General features: G+C 39.7%; 1 long non-coding RNA gene across 1 annotated transcript in view; it reads left to right on the top strand.

Moving 5' to 3' along the window:
- Positions 1-27,688, top strand: part of LOC139178235 (uncharacterized) — a 458,013-nt gene that overhangs the window by 99,297 nt on the left and 331,028 nt on the right. The window lies entirely within an intron of this gene.

Below are 27,688 nucleotides of genomic sequence, written 5' to 3'. Positions count from 1 at the left end.
TTGATCAGGTATCTTGCATAGTATTGTGCCAGAGTGAAAATGGATGAATACAGAGAGCTATTGTACTGTCTTTAGCTTAACTCAGCAGGCTTAGTTGGTCATAAAAGGACAGTGACAAAGTCATTGTTTGATCAGGTCAGCTTTGTACCATGGGACTTTTTCCTCATAGTTATAGACTCATCTCTCATTGTGACTTTTGATGACACTGACATACCAGTGTTCCAAAGAGGGTGTGAGTCAGTGCTACTGTTATTGGGTTACTGTTATTGGCTACTGAAGCCAATGCCCCACTGACAAAGAGACATGACACCTATTTGTATAGAAAGAAAAGAACCATTATTTTTATTAGAACATTTTTTCACATAGTTGGAATTTAAAACATAATGGCTAACATACTTATTGACTTGTATCAAGTTTACCCTCGTAGCCATTGATATTCCAAGTGTTAAATTTCATTTTCTAAACAATCTCATTTTAAAAAGGCATATAACCTAGTGAGGACTAGCATATTTTCCTTACGGATGAGTACTGAGCAAAACAGAGCAAAATTCAAATCTATTTTACTTTCATTTGACTCTGGGCATTGAGGCCTTTCCTTGGGTTTTAATTTTGTAATCTACAAATTTCTACAGGAGTAATTTCTGTGTAAGGCTATCTGCATTATTATTTTGTTTCCTTTTATGTATTTGAACATTAAAATGCAAGCTTATAGTTTGAATCCCCAGTTTTGTCTTACAAGCAGTTATTATACAGTGTTATTTTCAGATGTGTACTAGGCTTAGCCTGTCAGAAGTGGTTAAGGGATTATCAAAATGTAATTATCCCTAACTTTTTAATTTAAAGGGACAGTTAACAAAACTAAATGAACTTAGGTTGCCAAGATTTTGCCAATGAACAAGTCATGCATTCAGATGCTTCAGACTGGCAATCTAGTGATGCTTGGTGGCAAATCCCACCTTCTCATCTATCCATCTGTGTGTGGGTATTACAACCCCTGAACAGGAAATGGGAGTCATTGTTAAGTGCAGATGTAAGATTTATCCTTGCTGAGTGAGAATACTATCAGATAGATTGGCACGTGCCAGGCACATAGGATCCTGATGTGTGAGCTGAGAATTTGATGGGCTGTAAAGGGAAGAGGAAGCTTTGAGAAATGCCAGGAGTTAAGAAGAATAAGAATGTTAAGGTCTATAGGACCCAATTTGTAGAAAATGCAAGTGTGGAGAAAATACTTTCGAGGCACTGGGTTACTCCAGCTTGTGCTTTGAGTCACTTTTGTCTGTGCCCACCTAGGCAATTTTAATTAGGGACAGGCAGAAGTGGACACAGAGGATTTGAATGTCAGCTAATCCTGGCTCTGCCACTTTGCTGTGAGATCAGACATTATCTGTCTTATTTGTCAATTTCCTAACCTGTAAAGTGGGCTTAATAGGGTTTTTAATGCAGTGTTATATATAAAAAACTTAACAAAAAAACTTGGTGAAATGCTCAATGGACATAAGTTTGAGCGACCTTCAGGAGATAATGCAGGCCAGAGGAGCCTGGAGTGCTACAACCCACAGGATAGCAAAGAGTCAGAAATGACTTAGTGACTAAACAACAGCAATAGCAACAACAGTGACATGCTACAGAGAACAGGCTTCATAAGTGCTAGCTAGCCATTTAAAAAAATTGTGAATAGTGTTTTCTAAAATTTTTTTGTGGTAAAAATCATATGATATAAAACATACTATTTTACAGTTCAGTGGCACTAAGTACTTCTTAAGCCTTCTTCAGCGATCAATGCAAAGAAATAGAGGAAAGCAACAGAAAGGAAAAGACTAGAGATCTCTTCAAGAAAATTAGAGATACCAAGGGAACATTTCATACAAAGATGGGCTCGATAAAGGACAGAAATGGTATGGACCTAACAGAAGCAGAAGGTATTAAGAAGAGATGGCAAGAATACACAGAAGAACTGTCCAAAAAAGATCTTCATGACCCAGATAATCATGATGGTGTGATCACTGACCTAGAGCCAGACATCCTGGAATGTGAAGTCAAGTGGGCCTTAGAAAGCATCACTAGAAACAAAGCTAGTGGAGGTGATGGAATTCCAGTTGAGCTATTTCAAATCCTAAAAGATGATGCTGTGAAAGTGCTGCACTCAATATGCCAGCAAATTTGGAAAACTCAGCAGTGGCCACAGGACTGGAAAAGGTCAGTTTTCATTCCAATCACAAAGAAAGGCAATGCCAAAGAATGCTCAAACTACCGCACAATTGCACTCATCTCACACGCCAGTAAAGTAATGCTCAAAATTCTCCAAGCCAGGCTTCAGCAATATGTGAACCGTGAACTTCCTGATGTTCAAGCTGGTTTTAGAAAAGGCAGAGGAACCAGAGATCAAATTGCCAACATCCGCTGGATCATGGAAAAAGCAAGAGAGTACCAGAAAAATGTCTATTTCTGCTTTATTGACTATGCCAAAGCCTTTGACTGTGTGGATCACAATAAACTGTGGAAAATTCTGAAAGAGATGGGAATACCAGACCACCTGACCTGCCTCTTGATAAATTTGTATGCAGGTCAGGAAGCAACAGTTAGAACTGGACATGAAACAACAGACTGGTTCCAAATAGGAAAAGGAGTACGTCAAGGCAGTATATTGTCACCCTGCTTATTTAACTTATATGCAGGGTACATCATGAGAAACACTGGACTGGAAGAAGCACAAGCTGGAATCAGGTTGCCGGGAGAAATATCAATAACCTCAGATATGCAGATGACACCACCCTTATGGCAGACAGTGAAGAGGAACTAAAAAGCCTCTTGATGAAAGTGAAAGAACAGAGTGAAAAAGTTGGCTTAAAGCTCAACATTCAGAAAACGAAGATCATGGCTCTGATCCCATCACTTCATGGGAAATAGATGGGGAAACAGTGGAAACAGTGTCAGACTTTATTTTTTGGGGCTCCAAAATCACTGCAGATGGTGACTGCAGCCATGAAATTAAAAGATGCTTACTCCTTGGAAGGAAAGTTATGACCAACCTAGATAGCATATTCAAAAGCAGAGACATTACTTTGCCAATAAAGGTCCATCTAGTAAAGGCTATGGTTTTTCCTGAGGTCATGTATGGATGTGAGAGTTGGACTGTGAAGAAGGCTGAGTGCTGAAGAATTGATGCTTTTGAACTGTGGTGTTGGAGAAGACTCTTGAGAGTCTCTTGGACTGCAAGGAGATCCAACCAGTCCATTCTAAAGCAGATCAGCCCTGGGATTTCTTTGGAAGGAATGATGCTAAAGCTGAAACTCCAGTAATTTGGCCACCTCTTGCGAAGAGTTGACTCATTGGAAAAGACTCTGATGCTGGGAGGGATTGGGGGCAGGATGAGAAGGTGACGATAGAGGATGAGATGGCTGGATGGCATCACTGACTCGACGGATGTGAGTCTGGGTGAACTCTGGGAGTTGGTGATGGACAGGGAGGCCTGGCGTGCTACGACTCATGGGGTCGCAAAGAGTCAGACACGACTGAGCGACTGAACTGAACCGAACTGGCACTAAGTATATTCACATTGTTCTGCAACTCTTTATCATCATCCATCTCCTGAAATTTTTACCTTCATAAATGGAAACTGTCCATTAAACACTAACTCCCCATCCCCCCTCCAATATTGTTATTAATGGGGATGAAGAACCTTAAAGAAAGGTTCATTTGTCCTCAAGGAAGTAGACTAGGAAACAGAATGATTTAACTAACGGAGCATGGTAGCTTGGGAGACAGAGGGTTAATCACACTGGATGCTGATATGACAGTAGTTGCACCCAATCTGGGAGAAGGCAATGGCACCCCACTCCAGTATTCTTCCCTGGAAAATCTCATGGACAGAGGAGCCTGGTAGGCTGCAGTCCATGGGGTCGAAAAGAGTCGGACACGACTGAGTGACTTCACTTTCACTTTTCACTTTCATGCATTGGAGGAGGAAATGGCAACCCACTCCAGTGTTCTTGCCTGGAGAATCCCAAGGACGGCGGGGCCTTGTGGGCTGCCGTCTATGGGGTCGCACAGAATTGGACATGACTGAAGCGACTTAGCAGCAGCAGCAGCAGCAGCAGCACCCAATCTAGGGCTTCCCTGGTGGCTCAGATGGTAAAGAATCTGCTTGCAATTCAGGAGACCTGGGTTTGATCCCTGGGTGGGGAAGATCCCCTGGAGAAGGAAATGGCAACCCACTCCAGTATTCTTGCCTGGAGAATTTTATGGACAGAGGAGCCTGGTGGGCTATAGTCCATAGGGTCACAAAGAGTTTGATATGACTGAATGACTAACACACTGGGTAGATAGAATTTGTTATCCCAGTGATCAGATGAGCCAAGAAAGAACCAATACTTAGTTAGATGGGAAAGAAGCAAGTTCAGGTTGGGGCACAGAACAGAAAACGAGCATGGAGGAGAAGGGCTTGGTAAGGTGTGGGTAAGGGAAAAGACTAGGAATTAAGATATAAGCAAGAAAAGAAACTTGAATTGTACCTATGAAAATATATGTTAAGGATGTAACTTTTAAGTCATTTTATACTTTTCCTTCCCTAAAGCTGGTCTTTTGCAAAGCAGTGTAAGTAGGTAAGCTCTGTGGTTTTAGGGGACTAGCCAATTATTCTCTTATCTCTCTTTCATCTGGGTGATGATGCTGGCTGGAAGTCCTCCTAACATATGACAGCTATTTTCTTTGTACAACTAGTAGTTACACCTCAAATGCAAATTCTCACAGGAGTGGTAACTTGAGGTAACTTATGTATTTAATTTCACATTAAGGTACAAATGACTAATAGAGCGTTTTTAAAGTATGGATATTCATCACAGAGAGTGAAAGACCATTTGGCATCTGAAAATTAAGAAATAGGAAGAGTGTTGCAGAAGGTATGTTTTCTTCTAGGGCTACTTACATGTGTACACATTTTGAAGGTTTCATGAAGCTATAACATTATGTCCACATTGGCTGAGTGACATTAGTAGCTGAGCTACCATTTAGTACATTTTAGTTGGGGAAAGGTTTCTGGCCAGTGTAACCTAGAATATTGCTTATATTCTCTATTTAAAGATTTCCCTGGTGGCTCAGATGGTAAAGTGTTTGCTTACAACACGGGAGACCTGGGATCGATCCCTGGGTGGGGAAGATCCTCTGGAGAAGGAAATGGCACCCCACTCCAGTACTCTTGCCTAGAAAATCCCATGGACGGAGGAACCTGGTAGGCCATGGGGTCACAAAGAGTCGGACACGACTGAGCAACTTCAGTTCTTCTCTATTTCATTATTCCTTTGTAGATTCAATTTAAAGAATGCCCAATACAATATTGTAAAGTAATTAGCCTCCAGTTAAAATAAATAAATTTATATTAAAAAAATAAAAATACCCTAAAGCAAATGCATGCCATGTTAGAGGTTTGGCAGAAGCAGAACTGGGATCTTGGTGGGGGGTGACTATGATTGCGAAAGTTCCAGAGGGAAGAAAGGCCTGAAATAAACTGAGGCCCAGGGCCTTGAGAAGTATAGTGGTCAGCTCCAGGTAAGATGCAGCAGGCGGAGTGCTTGTCAGTGAGCTCAACCTCAGACAGTGATACCTTCCTTAGATGGTGGTTTTAGGTGTGCTCACAGTTAATGGAAAGACAATGAAAATCTGCTCCCCTCAGTGAGTTAAAAGTTAAAATCAAACAAACAGAATGTTTCCTATCTTTATATGGTTTTGTGAGAAGAGGTGGCAGGAATACACAGAAGAACTGTACAAAAAAGATCTTCATGACCCAGATAACCACAGTGGTGTGATCACTCACCTAGAGCCAGACATCCTGGAATGTGAAGTCAAGTGGGCCTTAGGAAGCATCACTATGAACAAAGATAGTGGAGGTGATGGAATTCCAGTTGACCTATTTCAAATCCTAAAAGATGATGCTGTGAGAGTGCTGCACTCAATACGCCAGCAAATTTGGAAAACTCAGCAGTGGCCACAGGACTGGAAAAGGTCAGTTTTCATTCCAATCCCAAAGAAAAGCAATGCCAAAGAATGCTCAAACTATTGCACAATTGCAGTTATCGCACATGCCAGCAAAGTATTCTCAAAATTCTTGAAGTCAGGCTTCAACAGTACATGAACTGTGAATTTCCAGATGTTCAAGCTGGATTTAGAAAAGGCAGAGGAACCAGAGGTCAAATTGCTAACATCCGTTGGATCATCGAAAAAGCAAGAGAGTTCCAGAAGAGCATCTACTTCTGCTTTATTGACTATGCCAAAGCCTTTGACAGTGTGGATCACAACAAACTGTGGAAAATTCTTAAAGAGAGGGGAATACCAGACCACCGTACCTGCCTCCTGAGAAATCTGTATGCAGGTCAAGATGCAGCAGTTAGAACTGGACATGGAATGACAGACTGGTTCCATATCAGGAAAGAAATATGCCAAGGCTATATATTGTCCCCTGCTTATTTAACTTATATGCAGAGTACATCATGCGAAATGCCAGGGTGGAGGAAGCACAAGCTGAAATAAATGCCAGGGTGGAGGAAGCACAAGCTGGAATCAGGATTTCCAGGAGAAATATCAATAACCTCAGATACACAGATGACACCACCCTTATGGCAGAAAGTGAAGAGGAACTAAAGACTTCTTGATGAAAGTGAAAGAGGAGAGTGAAAAAGTTGGCATAAAACTCAACATTCAAAAAACAAAGATCATGACATCTAGTCCTATCACTTCGTGGCAAATAGATGGAGAAACAATGGAAATAGTGAGAGACTTTATTTTTGGGGGCTCCAAAATCACTGCACATGGTGACTGCAGCCATGAAGTTAAAAGATGCTTGCTCTTTGGAAGAAAAGTTTTGACAAAACTAGATGGCATATTAAAAAGCAGAGACATTACTTTGCCAACAAAGCTCTGTCTAGTCAAAGCTCTGGTTTTTCCAGTAGTCATAAATGGATGTGAGAGTTGGACTATAAAGAAAGCTGAGTGCGGAAGAAATGATGCTTTTGAAATGTGGTGTTGGAGAAACTCTTGAGAGTCCCTTAGACTGCACAGAGATCCAACAGTCAATCCTAAAGGAGATCAGTTCTAAATATTCATTGGAAGGACTGATGCTGAAGTTGAAACTCCAATACTTTGGCCACCAGATGCGAAGAACTGACTCATTTGAAAAGACCCTGATGCTGGGCAAGATTGAAGGTGGGAGAAGAAGGGGATGACAGAGGATGAGATGGTTGGATGGCATCACCGACTCGATGGACGTGAGTTTGAGCAAGCTCCGAGAGTTGGTGATGGACAGGGAAGCCTGGCATGCTGCAGTCCATGGGGTTGCAAATAATTGGACATGACTGAGCTACTGAACTGAACTGATAAACATTTTCATGTTACTAGCCTTTGTGTTTTTCCTTTCTGAATCAAGATAGGTGTACTAGATGATCTTAAGACTCCCCTTAAATTCTAGTGTGTGTGTGTATGTGTGTGTGTAGGGAAGGGGAACAAGGGAATGGGTTGTTGTTGTTTAGTTGCTAAGTTGTGTCTGACTCTTTGCCACTTCACAGACTATAACCTGCCATGCTCTTCTGTCCATGAGATTTTCCAGGCAATAATATTGGAGTGGTTGCCTTTGTCTTCTCCAGAGAATGTTCCTCAACCAGGGATCAAACCCACACCTCCTGAACTGCAGGTATATTCTTTACCCATGAGCCACCAAGGAAGCCCAGGGAAGGGGAACATGGGCGTGGGTGGCCAAAACATAGTACTGATATCCAGTGAATTATGGACGTGAGCTCATTTTAATTCTCCCAGTGTACCACACGAGGGAGGTACTGTTTTCCGTAGTACAGAGAAGGAAACGGGGATTTAGAGAATTCAAGTCACTACCCAGAGCAAGTAAATTTTAAGGCTGGATTAGATGACAGAGCTGATGCCACTTTTCTGATTCTGTAATTGAATGGTCTGAAAGCCAAGGGCTCTAAGTTTGTAGGAGAGCTAGCAGTTTCTCTGATGTTTGAAAATTAGAATTGGGTGAAAAAAATCCATAAGCAAAAGTAATAGCAATAGGATTTATTTAAATACCCACCCCGTAGATATTAAAAGAACATGATATATATAAATGAATAAATCTTTGAATTTATTGGTGTTGGTGAATCTACTTCTCCTATAGTTGGTGTATTTGTTGTTCTGTTAACAATTCTTTGTTTTCCTTCTTCATGCTCTTGACTAAAGCTAACCTTCCCTTCTATGCCTTCTCTTTCCTAAATCCTATTCCTCATTTTTCAATGATACCTGCTCTCATTTTGACCATTTGCTAATAATCTTGATTTAGGAGTTTTTTTTTTTTTTTTTTCTAAACTCAGATGGAATTTCTTTTTATACACTCAGCTTAGCTAACTATTGTTTATAAGTTGGTAGCACTAGGTATGTTTCCACGGAGGTATGCTTATGTTTCTTATCTTTGGGTCACTCTCTTGGCTACCTCTCATCCGGCAGTGCCTTACTTTATGCACAATTATGTATCCATAGAATAACAGATTCACATTGTGAGATGTAATTCACTTGAATAAAATATAGCACCAAGAACATAGGTGAAACAGCATGACATCATGGGTAAAGCCCAGGGTCTGGAGCCCACACTGTCAGGTCTGAATCCTGATTCTGCTACTTACCAGCTGTGTGATGTGGGACAAGATACTTAGCTCCAAGTTGCTTAGTATCCTTGTCTGTTAGGTGATAATGGTGCTTACTTAGAGTAGGTTAAAGGATCAAAGAATTGATGGTTTTAGAGCATTTGAAGTAGTATCAGCTATTATAAGTACTATACAAGATTATACCATGATTGTTATTAAAGACAAAGATGAAGAAGATGATTGTCATCGTTGATTTATTTAGAAATCTACAAACCAGTGGACCTATAAATTAGATTGATTTAAATGGTTTTAATACTAATTAAAGTTCTAAAATCTAATTGAATATGTGTTAATTGATATGAATATTGAGGGAAAAGATGAGTCAAAGTAATATAGAAGGTTTTGAAAATAAACACAAGCATGCTAAAATCTATTCTCTCATCTTCTAGAGTGGTAAATTCACAGACACAAGAAGTACCTGAAGGAAATGGCAGGATGCCTGTTCTGGCTCCCTTAGCTGTGAAGAGGTGATGATGGCCACCTCAGGCCACATTCAAACTCCTGAGCAGGGTAGGAGAGCTCTTCACAGATCCTTATTTGATATCAATTTTTCCAAAGGTAGCTGAGTTCTCCAGCTGGATAGTTTGAATGCAATCAAATTCTCTGCGGGAGAATAAGAGGATAAATGACTCACCCCAAGCATACAGGCAGTCAAGATACATTCATTTTAGAGCAACGAGCTGAAAATCTTAATGTAGCAGATTTTAGTATTCTTATATCTACATTTCAGTGGGGCAATTGGAATGATATAAAATCTATCAAAATAAAATTTCCATTTTGATACACATTACAAACCTCAATCTACTATTTCTGACTCCTAAGAATATAACCCTTCTAAGGGATACTCTTTCAGACATACTCCTAAATTGAGACAGGCGCTTAATTTTCTTCACACAAGCAATACTCTCTCAGAAAATTACTTGTATTATAGGATAAAAATCTTCTAAAGGTTGAAACTAGTACTTAATATGTCCAATATAGTTTTGAAACCCTGAGATTTAAAAAGTGCAAGAAAAAAAAAAGTGCAAGAAATATTTGAGTCTACTCCCTTTTAAAAATTGATGACAATATGAAAATATTGTTCTTTTGTGACCAGTTATTTAAAAGCAAATTTTCTTATGATATATCAAGAGTGCTATTGTTGTTATTGTTTTCCTTTTAAGAACCATCCCTCCTCCAATATCACTGCAAACAGTCCTCTTGCCCGGAAAATCCCATGGACGGAGGAGCCTGGTAGGCTGCAGTCCGTGGGGTCGCTAAGAATCGGACACGACTGAGCGACTTCACTTTCACTTTTCACTTTCATGCATTAGAGGAGGAAATGGCAACCCACTCCAGTTTTCTTGCCTGGAGAGTCCCAGGGATGGGGGAGCCTGGTGGGTTGCTGTCTATGGGGTCACACAGAGTGGCCATGACTGAAGCAACTTAGCAGCCACAGCAGCAGCAGTGATACTCTAATGTAAGCTTTTTATGTTATGGATGAATGTTGACAAATAGATGTGCTGTCTGAGATGCTACACAATCACATTGTTCTCAGATTAGTGCTTTATTCCCCTCTAGCCTGCTGGCCTCCAACTATACTCTGAGATACACGTGAAGTAAGCACTCCAACTTCTCAACTTCTGCTCATTTCCCCTCCTCCACTGACCTGGAATGTTCTTTCCCTAGATATTGACATACGCTGTTTGCTTACTCCTTTTAGATCTTTGTTAAAGTCATCTGGGCTTCCCTGGTGGCTCCAACAATAAAGAATCTACCTGCAGTGCAGGAGACCTGAGTTCAGTCCCTGGGTCAGGAAGATCTCCTGGAGAAGGGAACGGCTACCCACTCCAGTATTCTTGTCTGAAGAATTCCATGAGAGAAGAGCCTGGTGGGCTATAGTCCATGGGGTCACGAAGAGTTGGACACAACTCAGTGACTAACATTTACTTACTTGAAATCATCTCAGGGAGGTTTCCTCACTGTCTTATAGCAAATAATACCTAGTCCTGACATCTCTCAACTCTTCCCTTTTTTTTCCTCCTCTTTAGCACTTACTACTGTCTAACTTGTGTACATCTGTCTCCCCTCCTCTGCTTCAGACTATGACCTCCTTAGTAACAAAAACTTTGTCTCCTTTTCAGCCCTGTCTTCAGGACCTAGAATAGTTAGTGTCCGACATAGACTAGTCATTTAAAATATTCAGTGAAAGATACAATGAATTCAAAATCTGTTATATATGACTTGGTGTTTATGAATATGTCTGATGTTCTGAGAATTTCGAACAAAATAATGAAGTCACAATGTAAAGAACAGAAAAACAGAACAAATCATTATTTTTGTAACACTCTACACATTTCAAAGGCTCTGGTGTTCATAGTCTTTTCCTTCCTTTTTTTCTTTTTTTTTTTTTAACATAGTCATTATTTTCTGAAGCAGCTCTGTTGGACTCTGCCTAATCCATTTCCAGTGCTCTATTGTGGAGGAATCTATCTCTGAGGCTGCTGACCTTCCTTTCTTTCATTGTTTTGCGTCTTTACATACTGTACTCTTTTTTTGGGACCTACTCTCTCAAAAACTTTTCATTTATAGACAAAATTGGATCTGTCTAATGACTTTTATTAAAGTGCTGAAATTTAAAATTTAATAAAACCCATGGGTGGAAGCAGTGCCGTTCTTTTGTGCAGATAGGTACGCAGTGTGATTCTAGTAACTGGCACTATTGTATTCGTACAGATTTCTCGGGGATTTGGTTGGGCTGCATGAAACAGAAAATTCAAATAACAGTGGCATAAATAAGACAGAGGCTTGTTTTTTTTTTTTTTCTTACGTAATGAGAAGTCTGGTTGCTGGTGTTGCTTTGGTGGCTGCAGGTGTCAGGGCTAAAATGTCTGCAATTCTTTGGGCCCTTTTTTCAAGACCTAAAGAAGGAAGAAGGGACAAGAGCAAAGTTCAAAAATGACTGTGTCAACTGAGTTAAATTTCCTATTTTGGAGCTTTTCCAAAAGACAACAACAAATTCTATTTCCATGGCATTGGCCTGTTCTATGTCTCATTGACCATCCCAATCTTCAAAGGAGGTAGGAAATATAGGTGCTGTTTTTTCTTTTCTGTTTTTTGAGCACATGGATGCTGCCAACAGAATTGGAATCCCATTAATGACGAAGAGGGGGAGAATGGATACTGAGTAGATAACCAGCAGTCTCTGACAAAGTAAAATATACCTGAAAGGTAGATAAAATGTCTATTTGTAGGATTTCCCTGGTGGCCCGGTGGTTAAGAGTCTGCCTTGCAATTCAGGGGATGTGGGTTCAAACCCTGGTCAGGGAACTAACATCCCACATGCTGTGGGGCTGGAGCCTATTATACAGAATGAAGTAAGCCAGAAAGAAAAACACCAATACAGTATAATAACACATAGATATGGAATTTAGAAAGATGGTAACCATAACCCTGTATGTGAGACAGCAAAAGAGACACTGATTTATAGAACAGTCTTTTGGACTCTGTGGGAGAGGGCGAGGGTGGGATGATTTGGGAGAATGGCATTGAAACATGTAAATTATCACATGTGAAATGAATTGCCAGTCCAGGTTCAATGGCATGATACAGGGTGCTCGGGGTTGGTGCACTGGGATGACCCAGAGGGATGGGATGGGGAGGGAGGTGCAAGGGGGGTTCAGGATGGGGAACACATGTACACTCGTGGTGGATTCATGTCAGTGTATGGCAAAACCAATACAATATTGTAAAGAAAAAAAAAAAAAGACTGCTATACAACTACTTAGAATTTGAAATGCTCTTTACAATGTAGTATAGTTGATAAATGTAATTTAGAGATAAAAAGATTTGTTAAATTCTTCAGAAGAACAATGGGTTTAACATCTACATTGTTCTGTCTGTTAAAAGATATTGCTCAGAAAAAGTTTTAAGTATCAGCAGAGGTTCAAATTACAGTTCATAATAACTCTGGATGGGTCAACATGGATCATAAAGATCACAAAATTTAGTGACAGATTGTATAATAATTATTTAGACTATGTTACAATTTAAGGTGCATTGTTTAATAATTAAAATTTGATATTTTATAAGATATAATAATAAAGCAATTATATATTTCAAACTGTCTGAGAGCTTCCCTGGTGGCTCAGATGGTAAAGCGTCTGCCCACAATGTGGGAGACCCAGGTTCGATCCCTGGGTTGGGAAGATCTCGTTAAATTATTAAAAAAAAAAAAAGAGTTTATGTCAAACTGTTTATATTATTTGAACTCATCTCTGATAGCTAAAACAATGAAGAATATTGCAAATAACTAGCTTATATATCTGTAAGTTGCTATTAATTAATTTAGGATTACTTTATTACAGAGCAATTTTTAATTTTTTAATCATAAAATTTAATTTTTTAACTAAAAATCATAGTGACCAAGAATATACATTGGGTAATCATAGGCGATGATAATTTAATATTCCTAGGAAAAACTTGATTTAATTTAAATTTCTTTTATTCTAGAAGTTACTTAGGAAATGACTTTAGGAGGCTTATCATACATGCTATAAAAATAGTAAATGGAATGAAAGAAATCAAGTCTCTAAAGAAGCAACACACTTCAATTTTTAAAATGTAGTCTATAATTATACAATAATGTGTTTTAATCCTCGGGGATGAGTTTTTTGGATCTTATTTTTCCTTAATTTTAAATGAATGGGAACCTTGCTGAGTTTGAATTAACATAGCATATTGAATTTTAGTTTTCTTTGTTTTTCTTGATTTTAAATGATGGACAAAGAGTTACGTTATTTTCTCTAATTTTGTGGCTTAAGAAATGTATTGCAAGTGTTATGATAAAGTAAGACTCAGGATATATAGTGTGACTCACACATGGTCTTTACATTTAGGAAGCTTCTTGTTTGATGAAAGAGATGTATGGGACATTAACTCCCTTTGCAATTAAGGACTATGTTAGAGACATGGACAAAAGTACCTTGGATGTCGGGAGGATGAGGAGATGATGCCAGAGGAAGTTAGGGAAAAATATAACATTTGGCTTGGATCTTGAAGGCATTTGACCAGGTGCAAACTAGAGGATGGAATTTCAGAGAAGGAACAGATGATGCAGAGGGAGAGTTTCCTGAATTGATGCTCAGTGGGGAGGGGCAATTAGAGGTGGCACTTGGCAAGAAGTTGAGGCTGACTGAGAAGGGTCTAGAATGCCTAGCTAAGAACTTTGGATTGCACTGGTAGTCGTGAGAGTTAACAGAGTTTTTAAGCAGTACAGTGACATGATCAAAGTCAGTTTTAATATATATGGCAGTTATGACTATTAAGAGGACAGCCTGGGGCAGATAGTGATTATTGGTGAGAGAGTCGCTCATTTGCAGCCTCCTAGGGAACATAAGAGCATGAACAGAGTGACCATGAAGACAATCAAGAAGATTGCTCTGGGAAATGTTTCTTTTAGGATTGCTATGCTATGCTATGCTAAGTCACTTCAGTCGTGTCTGACTCTGTGTGACCCCATAGACGGCAGCCACCAGGCTTCCCCATCCCTGGGATTCTCCAGGCAAGAACACTGGAGTGGGTTGCCATTTCCTTCTCCAATGCATGAAAGTGAAAAGTGAAAGCGAAGTCGCTCAGTCGTGTCCGACTCTTAGCGACCCCATGGGCTGCAGCCTACCAGGCTCCTCCATCCATGGGATTTTCCAGCCAAGAGTACTGGAGTGGGGTGCCATTGCCTTCTCCATCTTTTAGGATTAGGTATCTGTTTATGGAAGAGTGTGTATTTGGCTGTGGGAGTCCTGAATCCCTGGAGTTGAGTGTAACTCTGTGTTTCTAGCTTGGAAGATGATACAGCTGTCACTTAGTGAAGTCAAGAATTTAGGAAGCAGAGAGATATTTTAAAGTAAGATAATGAATTCAATTTGGGACATTTATTTTCAAGAACATCTATCTAGTAGGCATTTGGAAATACAAATCTAGAGGTAAAATTTAAGAGAGACAGATTCTGTAGTCATTCCCACATAGATAACAGTTAATAAAAGACCAGAGAGGAAAATATATTGTCTTCATTTAGAACATCAGTTCATACTGAGAGAGGTTAACTGATTTGTTTAAGGTCACTAGGAGATGGTGAAAAGCCAACATCTAATCTAGGCCTTCTGATCCCAGGTCTATTATCAAATTTCTTTTAGCCTCAATTTCTTCATATGTAAGGTGAGCATAATGATAACTTCCTTATATGATTACTGTTGCTGTTCAGTCACTCAGTTGTGTCTGATTCTTTACAACCCCATCGAATGAAGCACTATGCCAGGCTTCCCTGTCCTTCACCGACTCCCAGAGTCTGCTCAGACTTATGTCCATTGAGATGGTGACTGCAGCCATGAAATTAAGACACTTGCTCCTTGTAAGAAAAGTTATGACAAACCTAGACAGCATATTAAAAAGCAGATGCTAGAGGAGAACATAGGCAAAACACTCTCTGACATAAATTACAGCAGGATCCTCTATGACCCACCTCCTAGAATATTGGAAATAAAAGCAAAAATAAACAAATGGGACCTAATTAAAATTAAAAGCTTCTGCACAACAAAGGAAACTATAAGCAAGGTGAAAAGACAGCCTTCAGAATGGGAGAAAATAATAGCAAATGAAGCAACTGACAAACAACTAATCTCAAAAATATACAAGAGGTTCCTACAGCTCAATTCCAGAAAAATAAATGACCCAATCAAAAAATGGGCCAAAGAACTAAATAGACATTTCTCCAAAGAAGACATACAGATGGCTAACAAACACATGAAAAGATGCTCAACATCACTCATTATCAGAGAAATGCAAATCAAAACCACAGTGAGGTACCATTTCATGCCAGTCAGAATGGCTGCGATCCAAAAGTCTACAAGTAATAAATGCTGGAGAGGGTGTGGAGAAAAGGGAACCATCTTACACTGTTGGTGGAATTGCAAACTAGTACAGCCACTATGGAGAACAGTGTGGTGATTCCTTAAAGAACTGGAAATAGAACTGCCTTATGACCCAGCAATCCCACTACTGGGCATACACACTGAGGAAACCAGAAGGGAAAGAGACATGTGTACCCCAGTGTTCATTGCAGCACAGTTTATAATAGCCAGGACATGGAAGCAACCTAGATGTCCATCAGCAGATGAATGGATAAGAAAGCGGTGGTACATATACACAATGGAGTATTACTCAGCCATTAAAAAGAAAACATTTGAATCAGTTCTAATGAGGTGGATGAAACTGGAGCCAATTATACAGAGTGAAGTAAGCCAGAAAGAAAAACACCAATACAGTATACTAACATATATATGGAATTTAGAAAGATGGTAACGATAACCCTGTATAAGAGACAGCAAAAGAGACACAGATGTATAGAACAGTCTTTTGGACTCTGTGGGAGAGGGAGAGCGGGGGATGATTGGGACAATGGCATTGAAACATCTATAATATCATATAAGAAACGAATCACCAGTCCAAGTTCGATGCAGGATACAGGGTGCTTGGGGCTGGTGCACTGGGATGACCCAGAGGGATGGTATGGGGAGGGAGGTGGGAGAGGGGTTCAGGATGGGGAGCACGTGTACACCTGTGGCGGATTCTTGTTGATGTATGGCAAAACCAATATAATATTGTAAAGTAATTAGCCTCCAATTAAAATAAATTAAAAAAAAAACAAACCAAAAAACTAAAAAAAAAATTTACCTAGGAAAAAATAAAAATAAAAAGCAGAGACTTTACTTTGCTGACAAAGGTCCATACAGTCAAAGCTATGGTTTTTTCAGTAGTTATGTATGGATGTGAGAGTTGGACCATAAAGAAAGCTGAGTGCTGAAGAATTAATGCTTTTGAAGTGTGGTGTTGGAGAAGACTCTTGAGAGTCCCTTGACCTGCAAGGAGATCCAACCAGTCCATCGTAAAGGAGATCAGTCCTGAATATTCATTGGAAGGACTGATGCTGAAGCTGAATGAAGCTCCAATACTTTGGCCACCAGATGTGAAAAATTGACTCATTGGAAAAGACCCTGATGCTGGGAAAGATTGAAGGCAGGAGGAGAAGGGGATGACAGGATGAGATGGTTCGATGGCATCACTGACTCAGTGGACATGAGTTTGAGTAAACTCCGGGAATTGGTGATGGACAGGAAAGCCTGGCTTGCTGCAGTCCATGGGGTCACAAAGAATCGGACACGACCAAGTAACTGAACTGAACTGAGAATTATCACTTATGCCATTTTTATTGTTTAAAGACCAGAATGAAATAATATTAATATTAAAATCATGTTACCATAGTTGACTTTGGGAAGGGGCACAGATTATTTAGAAGGCATTAGCTTATGGGAAGACTTAAAAGCTTCCTTTAAGGATCTCAGTAATTGTGTTATAGGTGTGTTAAGGGGCTGATGGATAGAGTCCTAGTGTTTCTAGTGCCCCTTAACTCTAATGAGGGCTTCCTGGGTGGCTCAGTGGTAAAGAATCCACCTGCCAATGCAGGAGATGGAGGTTCGATCCTTGGGTCAGGAAGACCCCCTGGAGGAGGAAACGGCAACCCACTTGAGTATTCTTGCCTGGGAAATCCCATGGACAGAGGAGGCTGGCAGGCTACAGTCCATGGGGTTGCAAAAGAGTCAGACACAATGCAGCGACTAAACAACAAACAACAACAAAACTCTTTTAAGACTGACCTAAGGAAAAGGCAGAGTGAGAAAGTAAAGAGAATTGCAAGAGTCAAACATAAGGGGAAAGGATATGTGAGGGCAGAGTCAAAACAGCAGCTGCAGCAAATTAATGTCTACTCAGTGAAACTTGCCGAGGTTCAGAGGGTTGCACAATGCATGAAAATTGGTAATTCAGAAGAGATGGAAAGTGAAAAGTGCTGTAAGGGATAGAGAAGGTGTGAGCTTTTATGAGGTCCTTAGGGTCTTGGCTTTGCATATGTTGCATCAGTACATGCATACATGCACTACACGTACATACACCCGTATCCACATCACCCTCCCAGTGCCACACATCCATCCACATTATAATTTTTAATGTCTGCAGCATTATCCTGCTGCTGCTAAGTCGCTTCAGTCATGTCCGATTCTGTGCGACCCCATAGACGGCAGCCCACCAGGCTCCCCCGTCCCTGGGATTCTCCAGGCAAGAACACTGGAGTGGGTTGCCATTTCCTTCTCCAATGCATGAAAGTGAAAAGTGAAAGTGAAGTCACTCAGTCGTGTCCGACTCTTAGCGACCCCATGGACTGCAGCCTTCCAGGCTTCTCCGTCCATGAGATTTTCCAGGCAAGAGTACTGGAGTGGGGTGCCGTTGCCTTCTCTGGTGGCATTATCCAGTTACCCCAAAACTAGTTGTTTAAAGCAACCAACATCGCTTTAAATGAATCACAGAAATCACAAGCCTCAAATGGGGCAGAATTTACAAACTCATACGTATGCTTGTTGGTGGGAATGTGCTCCTGGTAGGCCATTGGTCTGAGATCTCAGTTCCTTACTTGTTGGCTGGAGGCTACGCTTAGTTCCTTGCCATGTGGGCTTCTCCACAGAGCAGCTCATAGCAGCTGGCCTCTATCAGAGGAAGTGAGAGAACAAGAGGGCTGATCAAGACAGAAGCCAGAATCTTTTTATACCTCAGTCTCAGAGGTAACATCCCATCACTTTTGCCATATTCTATTAGAAGCAAGTCACTAGGTCCAGCCAGCATGGCCCGGGTATCATTGGGGGCTGTTTTAGAAGCTGCCTACAGCAAAATTACTTAATCAATCTTATATCACTGGACATTTAGATTGCTTCCAATCACATCGCATACCCACAACATTCCACTGTTTTTCTCATGCCTATACTATACCTCAAACTTCCAAAAATTCAAGTTTCAAAGCAACCCTTTCTTCAAGTACAGACTGCAGAGAAATACATTACTCCCCTACCAACTCCTCTGGAATTTTAATTAATAATGTTTTCCTCATCCTGTTGCAGGTATTTTAGATCAAAGAGATATTGCTCATTTATTCCTTAATAAATTCTCAAGTTTAGAATTGATATTCTGTACATACAATGCTCTTCCAATTCAAGAAATGAAAGACAATGTCCTCAATAGAAAACCAGGCAAAGAGACTAAACAAGTGAAAAACAGAAATGACAAATTAAGATATGAAAGTATTAAATAAGAAAAAAGATAAATTATAACAAGATATTATTTTAATTAATCCAATTGACAAAGATTTTAAAATAGCATAATACCTAATGTTGGGAAGAATGTATATAACTAGGTATTCTCCAACATTGCTGGAAGGAGTTTGCATTTATACCTTGAGACCCATGAATTCAATTTGCCTGGGTCTTCTGGGCCTTCTTCTGTATCTTGTAGTTAAAATTGGATTGTTGAATTTTTCCAGTGTTAGCTGTCACTGTGGGATCACTGTCACTATATTTGAGACATCAGAATGTATCTGTCAGTGAAGTGAGAACAGTTTATCAACAAAGGCCATGCTGTGACCACTTTATGGGTGCAGATTCTGACAAAAGGATTCACAAATTGCCAAGTAGGTTAAAGACCGTCAAAACAATGGTGACAGTCATAACAGAACACACCTCATTATCATGAGGATGTGGGTGCTATAGAGCAGAACCACTGGTATGTGCCTGCGAATACTTGCATAGCACTGCATAATTCAACAAGCTCTCTCCATTATGTGGGGAAAAATGTTTTTGTCAAACTTCATTTACATAATCTAAAGTTTCTCCAACTCATTTTCATTGTCTTTTGTCCTCATTTTAGTGGTTAATATGATACATTTGGATCGAAAATAATTGATTTCTAGATCACTTGGAGGAAATGCCATATACTTAAATGACTATTTCATTCAAAGGGTGTGTTATTCTCTGTTGCTCTATCTTGCAAACAGGCTTATGTATACCTTCTGACTGTTCCCCAAGCATATGATGGGACTAGGGCTAGAAGTCTTTTACTATCTGTCTTTCTGTTCATGGTATAATCCTTGACACTTACATAATACAGTGATTAAGTCATTTGACATAAAAGATTAATTTGAAGATTAAGAAGGGAGAGATGAATGGACAAGAGCACTTTGAAATTATAGGCCATGATTCTCTTCCAATTGAAGATATCTACTCATTGCCCTCTTTCCCTAGTTGAAACAAAGAGGAGACTTGATTTTCCTTGTGTATTGACTATAAAAAAACCAGTGATAATATGTATTCACGTATGAGTGAATGTGTAATATAAAAGCTTAATAGATGTCTTTATTCTGGTTCTCAGAAACTTGATATCTGAGAATATAATTTAGCCTTAGGACAGGAAAATTATACTGCTTCTGTTGCCCCATTTCCTTCAAATCTGAAGCAAAAAATTCTACTTCCTTTTATGCCCCAGTGGGACAAGACCAAAAAGCAAACAGAAAATTTATTGATTCTCACATCTTTTAAGTGTATCATGGCCCTGTATGTATTTTACTTCTTGAGGTCCTTCCTTTTTTCTCAAGTTTTCTTTTTCCCTACTACATTGTACATTTTGTATGGAACTCTAAGTAGTTCAATCTAATGAATTAATGACATATCCTCAGGAATTGTGTTGTGAAGGGAAATGAAAGTCACTCAGTTGTGTCCGACTCTTTGCGACCCCATGGACTATACAAACAGTCCATGGAATTCTCCGGGCCAGAATAGTGGAGCGGGTAGCCTTTCCCCTCTTCAGGGGATCTTCCCAACCCAGGGATCACACCCAGGTCTCCCACATTGCAGTCGGATTCTTTACCAGCTGAGCCTCAAGGGAAGTCCAAGAATACTGTAGTAGATAGCCTATCCCTTCTCCAGCAGATCTTCCCAACCTAGGAATTGAACGGGAGTCTCCTGCATTGTAGGTGGATTCTTTACCAACTTGAGTTATCAGGGTGTTATTTGCTGATTAACTGATGGTGGGAATCCTTTTTTCACTTCTACTACCTACCAGTCTGGCAATGTTCTACTGGCCCTTCTGAATTTCCAGTTACCACAGGTAAGAGAAATTAATAATCTCTTGAATTCAAAAGGCTTACCCTATTTGTTTTCATAAGTTCCAGTTAATATATACATTTGTTCTCATATCTTGTAGAAAATTCACAAATTCTTATCAGTCTGTCTTAATAAACAATTGATTTAACATGTTCTCCTTATAAAAACACTAATTTGAACATTCTTTAGGACTCCTTTACCTCATGTTTCTTTCTCTTTTACATGTAGACCCTTCTACACAATTGAAGCAGCAAGAAAGCTCAGCATGTCTTTCAGGTTTGATCCTTATCTAATGTTTTTTATTAACTAATTTATTTATTTGGCTGTGCCTGGTCTTATTTGTGATACACAGGATCTTCAATCTTTCTCAGTCTTCTTCAGTCTTTGATGTGGCATGCAGGGTTTTAGTTGTGGCATGTGGGATCTAGTTTCTTGACCAGGGATGGAACCTAGGCCACCTGCATTGGGAGGGCAGAGTCTTAGCCAAAGGACCACCAGGGAAGTCCCAATCCTTGTCTAATTTGTGTTTCAAGATCGCAGAGGTCTATGTGTTTAGAGATCCAATTGTGTGCTTTACCTAGATGTCTTATGGGCAGACTGTAAGCCTCCTGTTGTTCAGTCGCTCAGTCATGTCTGACTCTTTGCGATCCCATGGACTGCAGCACACCAGGCTTTCCTGTCCTTCACTATCTTCTGGAGTTTGGTCAAACTCATGTCCATTGAGTTGATGATGCCATCCAACTATCTCATCCTCTGTCACCCCCTTCCTTCCTGCCCTCAATCTTTCCCAGCATCAGGGTCTTTTCCAATGAGTTGGCTCTTTGCATCAGGTGGCCAAAGTATTGGAGCTTCAGCATCAGTCCTTCTAGTGAATATTTAGGGTTAATTTCCTTTAGGGTTGACTGGTTTGATCTCTTTGCTGTCCAAGGGACTCTCAAGAGTCTTATCCAGCACCAGTTTGAAAGCATCAATTTCTTCAGGGCTTAGTCCTCTTTATGGTCCAACTCTCACATTGGTACGTGACTACTGGAAGAACCATAGCTTTGACTATATTGACCTTTGGTTGCAAAGTGATGTTTCTGCTTAAGTAAGACTCCTAGTGGGTCAAATAATTTAAGTAATGGTAAGCTAATTAACAGGCTTCCCTGATGGCTCAGTAGGTAAACAATATGCCTGCAGTGCAGGAGACACAGGAGATGTGGGTTCGATTTCTGGATCTGGAAGATGCCCTGGAGGAGGAAATGGCAACCCACTCTAGTATTCTTGCTGAAAAATTCCATGGATAGAGGAGCCTGGTGGGCTACAGTCCAAAGAGTCACAGTCAGACACAACTGAGAAACTAAGCATGCAGGCATGAGCTAATTAACATTCCACATATTTGTTTGAGTGAGTAAAGTGTGGAAAGCCATTCCTCTGTAAGTATTGAGATTATCAGTATTCTAAATTAAGTGGCAAAAGGCCACACCAGGATAGCATGATATTTGAGAGTAGCACATTGAAAATTCTTACTATAAGATCTGGCTGAGTTGATGTGATCACTTCTGATAAAAAAGCTTGTAAGGAAGAAGATTCAATCATTGTGACTTGCATAGAGATTCTATGCAGAATTAGTCAATTTAAAAATATCTTTTAAGTGCTTTAGTCTTTAAAGTGGCTTACATTTTTCTGCTGCTTGATTTTAACTTATATTGTGTGGCCAGGAGACAGAAGAGCATGGTTTTAAGTCCTAATTCTGCCATTAACTCACAGTGTGACTTTGGGTAGATGTTTATCTTTTCTAAGCTTCCTCATTCATGAAATTAGGGAGTTGTGCTAAATGATCTGCAAGGTACCACTCACTTGAAACCCCTATGATCATACCTTGTCTAAATGGTGTATCCTCAAATTCCTGATTATTTGAAGATAGTACCCAGTTGATTTAAAACACAAAATAAATAAATGTGAAGATCTAAAAATTTTCTATGCTATTACTACCATTTTAATTGTGAAGTCTATTTCTTATTTATGCCTTAGTCTTTGAGAAAGCTAAGGCTGGCTGTTAAATAGTTCTTCTAATTAGTATGAATGGTTATAGCATTTAAAATCCTTGTCCTGTCTCTGATAAGATCAAAATTAGAGTGAATAATATGCCTTGGTTGAATATCAGCATGCAAACCATGTAGCTTGAAAAGATGTGTTTAGGCTCTGAGAATAAAGCAGAAGCCCGCGCGTTCTGACAGCTGTGAGAAACACAAAAAATATTAATGGTGGCAGTTAGAGAGCCAGGCCGAGAATAGCAATGCACAGGTGCGTTTTCCCCAGCGCATGTGTTTCTTCTTTAGTATTCATGATAAGTTTCCAATACCTTCATCTTTACCCAGGAATTAGAAAACAGTTCAGACTTATTAGTTTGACTGAGAAACAGCCTAGAACAGCTGAAAGAACGATGTCTAAAGGGGTATATGTATCTTAATAAAGTCGTCTTCTATGATAATGGTTTAAATATCACTGTAATGCCATTTTTCTTTTCCAATAAAGTCATCATCATAAAAGTTTTATGGTTCTTTTAACATCTTACCTGAGTGGAGGGAAAATTACATCAATTGTAGACTGTTTTATGTTACCATGTCCACTATCTTTATAATTTTACTTGTCTATCTGGCTGTGTGGGTCTTTGTTGCTAAACAAGCTTTTCTTTAGCTGCAGAGTGTGGGCTACTCTTTGGTTGTGATGTGCAGGCTTCTCATTGTGGGGGTGGCTTCTCTTGTTGCGGACCACAGGCTCTAGGCCACTCAGGCTTCTGTAGCTGCTGCATGTGGGATCAGTAGTTGTGTTTCCTGGGCTCTAGAGCACGGGATCAATAGTTGTGGAACATGGGTTTAGTTGCTTCACGGCATATGGGATCCTCCTGAATCAAAGATTGAACCTGTGTCTCCTGCCTTGGCAGGCATATTCTTTACCCCCAGGGAAGCTCGGTCACTATCTTTAAATACAAGTTTTCAATATCTATCAACATTTTGATTTTAAAGGTTAAAGTGTCATTTATGGTTTAGGATAATTATGTGAAAAAACTTTTAAGTCAATATAGAAACTCATCACTTCAGATTAGCAAAAAACACAGAAACAAGAAGCATAAATTCTCATAAGAATATGTCTGAGCCCATGATCACATTGAATCCCTCTGCACAGTCCACAAAAACCTCAAACAAACTTAAATACATATCCCAAGTACTCTGTTCTCAGAGTTGTCAGGAGATATGATTCAAAGTACATAAGGCAGGTTCCTAGATATTGTATATCTCTCAAATTCACTGTCAATGAGCAATGTGAAATATCTGAGTCTTGAATGTCTGTACAGATCTCCTTCTTATCCTCAAACTTCTAGTCAACTCAGCTACTTGAAGAAAAATGATGAAAATGGTGTTATGCTGCCATAGACACATTACTAGTAGAATTCAACCAAGCCATCAAAGAAAATTTTCTTTTAGCTACAAAATCCAGAATGAAAACGTGTATGTTAGTTTTTCTTTTAGGGAAAAATATTAGTTCTTAAGTCACCTTTTGTAATTAAAACCAAATGTCTTAGAATATATACCAAAAGTGCCTATTTAGAATTTGTATTAAAATGTAACTTAGGCTGATGGAGCTTTAATTTTTAACTCTCTCTCTTTAAGACTACTATATGCGTGGGTCTGGTATATTCTAACAACAGCTACGTGACTGACATTGGTCGCTGTTATGATGGCATCATATATGACACTTTTGGAGTCTATCATCTTAGGATGGGTATATTTTATAATTTTGGAGGAAAGAACATATCTTCCTTGAAGACACATTTTCCCCCCACATTTTCCACCCTCCCTGCCCCACATTTCTCTTTCTCTAACTGTTATGTTCCTAAAGTTCTTCTGAAATTTTCTCTTGCTTGCTTATGATGTGCTGATACAGGGTGATATGACTTCATCAAATTCTTAATTACCAGATGTGATGTGTCAAGTGAGACTTAAGATTGGTTATGCGATCAGTAATGACTATATACACACATATGCACACACACATAATTTTAAAAATAAGAAAATTATTCCAATTCTGTTTGAACTGATTTTGAGTATCAAGTTTCAAATGAGATATTGTTGTGTGTTATATAGCAAACTGTATATTAGAATCTATATTGCCAAATTTTAAGCCCCATTCTTAGAAAAGCTGATATTAGCTTACTGACTGAAGATTTTTCTTCTGGGTAGACATGTGATGATTATTTTTTTTTAAATCTATAAATCTTTTTAGTTGTTTCCAATTTGAAATTGTATATACCATTATTGGAGAAGGAAATGGCAACCCACTCCAGTATTCTTGCCTTAGAGAATCCTGTGGACAGAGGAGCCTGGTGGGCTGCTGTCCATGGAGTTGCACAGAGTTGGACACGACTGAAGTGACTTAGCAGTAGCAGCATACCATTATTACTTTATTTTCATGACAAAGTATTTTTATCTTTTTTGTTCTGCTGTGGTGGATTTCCAGGTGGCACTAGTGGTAAAGGACTTCCCTGTAGCTCAAAGGGTAAAGAATCTGCCTGCAATGCAGGAGACCAGGGTTCGATCCCTTGGTCAGGAAGATCCTCTGGAGAAGGGAATGGAAATCCACTCCAGTGTTCTTACCTGGAGAATCCCATGAACAGAGGAGCCTGGCAGGCTATAATCCATGGGGTTGCAGAGTCGGACACGACTGAGCAACTAACACACAAGTGGTAGTTATATACCTGCCTGCCAAGTTATACACCTGCCTGCCAATGCAGGAAACCTAAGAGATGTGGGTTTGATCCCTGGGTTGGGAAGATCCCCTGCAGGAGGACATGACAACCCACTGTAGTATTCTTGCCTAGAGAATCCCATGGACAGAAGAACCTGATGGGCTACAGTCCATAGGGTTGCACAGAGTAGGACATGACTGAAGCAACTTAGCACACACGTGGTGGATTTCACTGTAATAAGGTTAATTATTTCTCTGATTTAAAGCTATTGATGAACTCACATTCCCTATTTCACTTTTCTGAACAATCAAACTTTGAGGAAATCCAGCACAGATTTATAGAGAATATTTTTATTGTATGGATTTGTCTGGAGTTTTGAGCAGCAAAGCAGGTTGTTTTTTTTTTAATCAGCAGTTTTATATTATATCATATTATTTCACATATGATATGCAAATAGATGTCAGCTCTTCTGTATTTTAAATTATTTTTGCTGTTAGAACTTGTTCTGTAGCCTCACTGATTCATGGTGATGCATTATGAAGACAGTATAAACGAATGGGTAGGCTGTACTGAAGCCTTTTCATTTAAGACATACGGTTTGAGCTCAAGTGACCACTGTGGAGCTGCTGTAATAAAAAGTCCCCTCTGATATCACAGCAGGTGATTGATTTCCTGGGCGACTCAGGAGCCATGAGAACCAAATCTTTGTCTCTGCTTTGATTTTACCACAGTTAGATCTCACATCCTCATTAATCCTTTATCCTGACGAATAAATCAGTTCCATTCCCCAGTCCCAAACTATCTTCCAAAACATGATGACCCTCATGTTTTTGATAGGCCATAGAATCTACAGCTACTGGCCTGACTGAAGGAAACTGCCCCTACAAGCATGCTCTTTCCTACCTTTAAGCCTGTAAATACTTCATTTACAAAATCAGACCCATATCGTGAATGCTTTATGAAGCCTTAAAGCACTTAACTTTGCTTCCTCATTCCTAAATGCAAACCAAATCCACTCTTCAGACCAGTCTTACGGTATATTGGACATGTGATTAAAGATAAGGACAAAATTAAAAAGTTTTATAGATAATGTTTGGGTAAAATTATGTGTCTGTAAGGGACAAAATGTTGGGTAGGAGAGAGAAAACTAAAGCCTTATGGATATGAAGTGCATCTATACTGGTGAATTCTGGGAAATATGTAGAAGGCTATAATTTATTAATGGGGGCATAATGTAAATCACTGCAGATGGTGACTGCAGCCATGAAATTAAAAGACACTTACTCCTTGGAAGGAAAGTTATGACCAACCTAGACAGCATATTAAAAAGCAGAGACATTACTTTGCCAACAAAGGTCCATCTAGTCAAGGCTATGGTTTTTCCAGTGGTAATGTATGGATGTGAGAGTTGGACTATAAAGAAAGCTGAGCGCCGAAGAATTGATGCTTTTGTAGTGTGGTGTTGGAGAAGACTCTTGACAGTCCCTTGGACATCAAGGAGATCCAACCAGTCCATCCTAAAGGAAACCAGTCCTGAATATTCATAGGAAGGACTGATGCTGAAGCTGAAACTCCAATACTTTGGCCACCGGATGCGAAGAGCTGACTCATTGGAAAAGACCCTGATGCTGGAAGGGATTGGGGGCAGGAGGAGAAGGGGACAACAGAGGATGAGATGGCTGGATGGCATCACTGACTTGATGGACATGGGTTTGGGTGAACTCCGGGAGTTGGTGATGGACAGGGAGGCCTGGCGTGCTGTGGTTCATGGGGTCGCAAAGAGTCGGACACGACTGAGCGACTGAACTGAATGTACAGAAATCTAATTTGACTACAATGAGATATCTTTATACACCATTATAATAGCTAAATGAAAAATAGCGTTAGTACCAAATGCTACCAATGACATGGAGAAACTGGATCTCTCATATATTGCTATTGGAAATGTAAAATGGTGCACCCACTCTGGAAAACAATATGATAATTTTCTTGTAAAGTAAGTGTGCCTTTATTGTATGATCCAGAAAATGCTCTTTAGGGCATTTTGCCCAAGGAAATGAAAACCTATGTTCACACAAAAACACGTGGATGAGTGTTCACAGCAGTTTTCTTTGTAACAGCAAAAACTAGAAACCACCCAATTGTCCTCCAGTGCTTGAATAGAACCAACTGTGGAACATAGATACAATGGTATGCTACTCAGCAGCAGAAGGAACCAACTACTGATACTTACAACAACCTGGGTGGATTTCATGAGTATTATT

Source organism: Bos indicus, chromosome 21, assembly GCF_029378745.1.
Source record: "Bos indicus isolate NIAB-ARS_2022 breed Sahiwal x Tharparkar chromosome 21, NIAB-ARS_B.indTharparkar_mat_pri_1.0, whole genome shotgun sequence".
Lineage (NCBI taxonomy): Eukaryota > Metazoa > Chordata > Mammalia > Artiodactyla > Bovidae > Bos > Bos indicus.
This window is presented reverse-complemented; position numbering and strand designations above follow the sequence as displayed.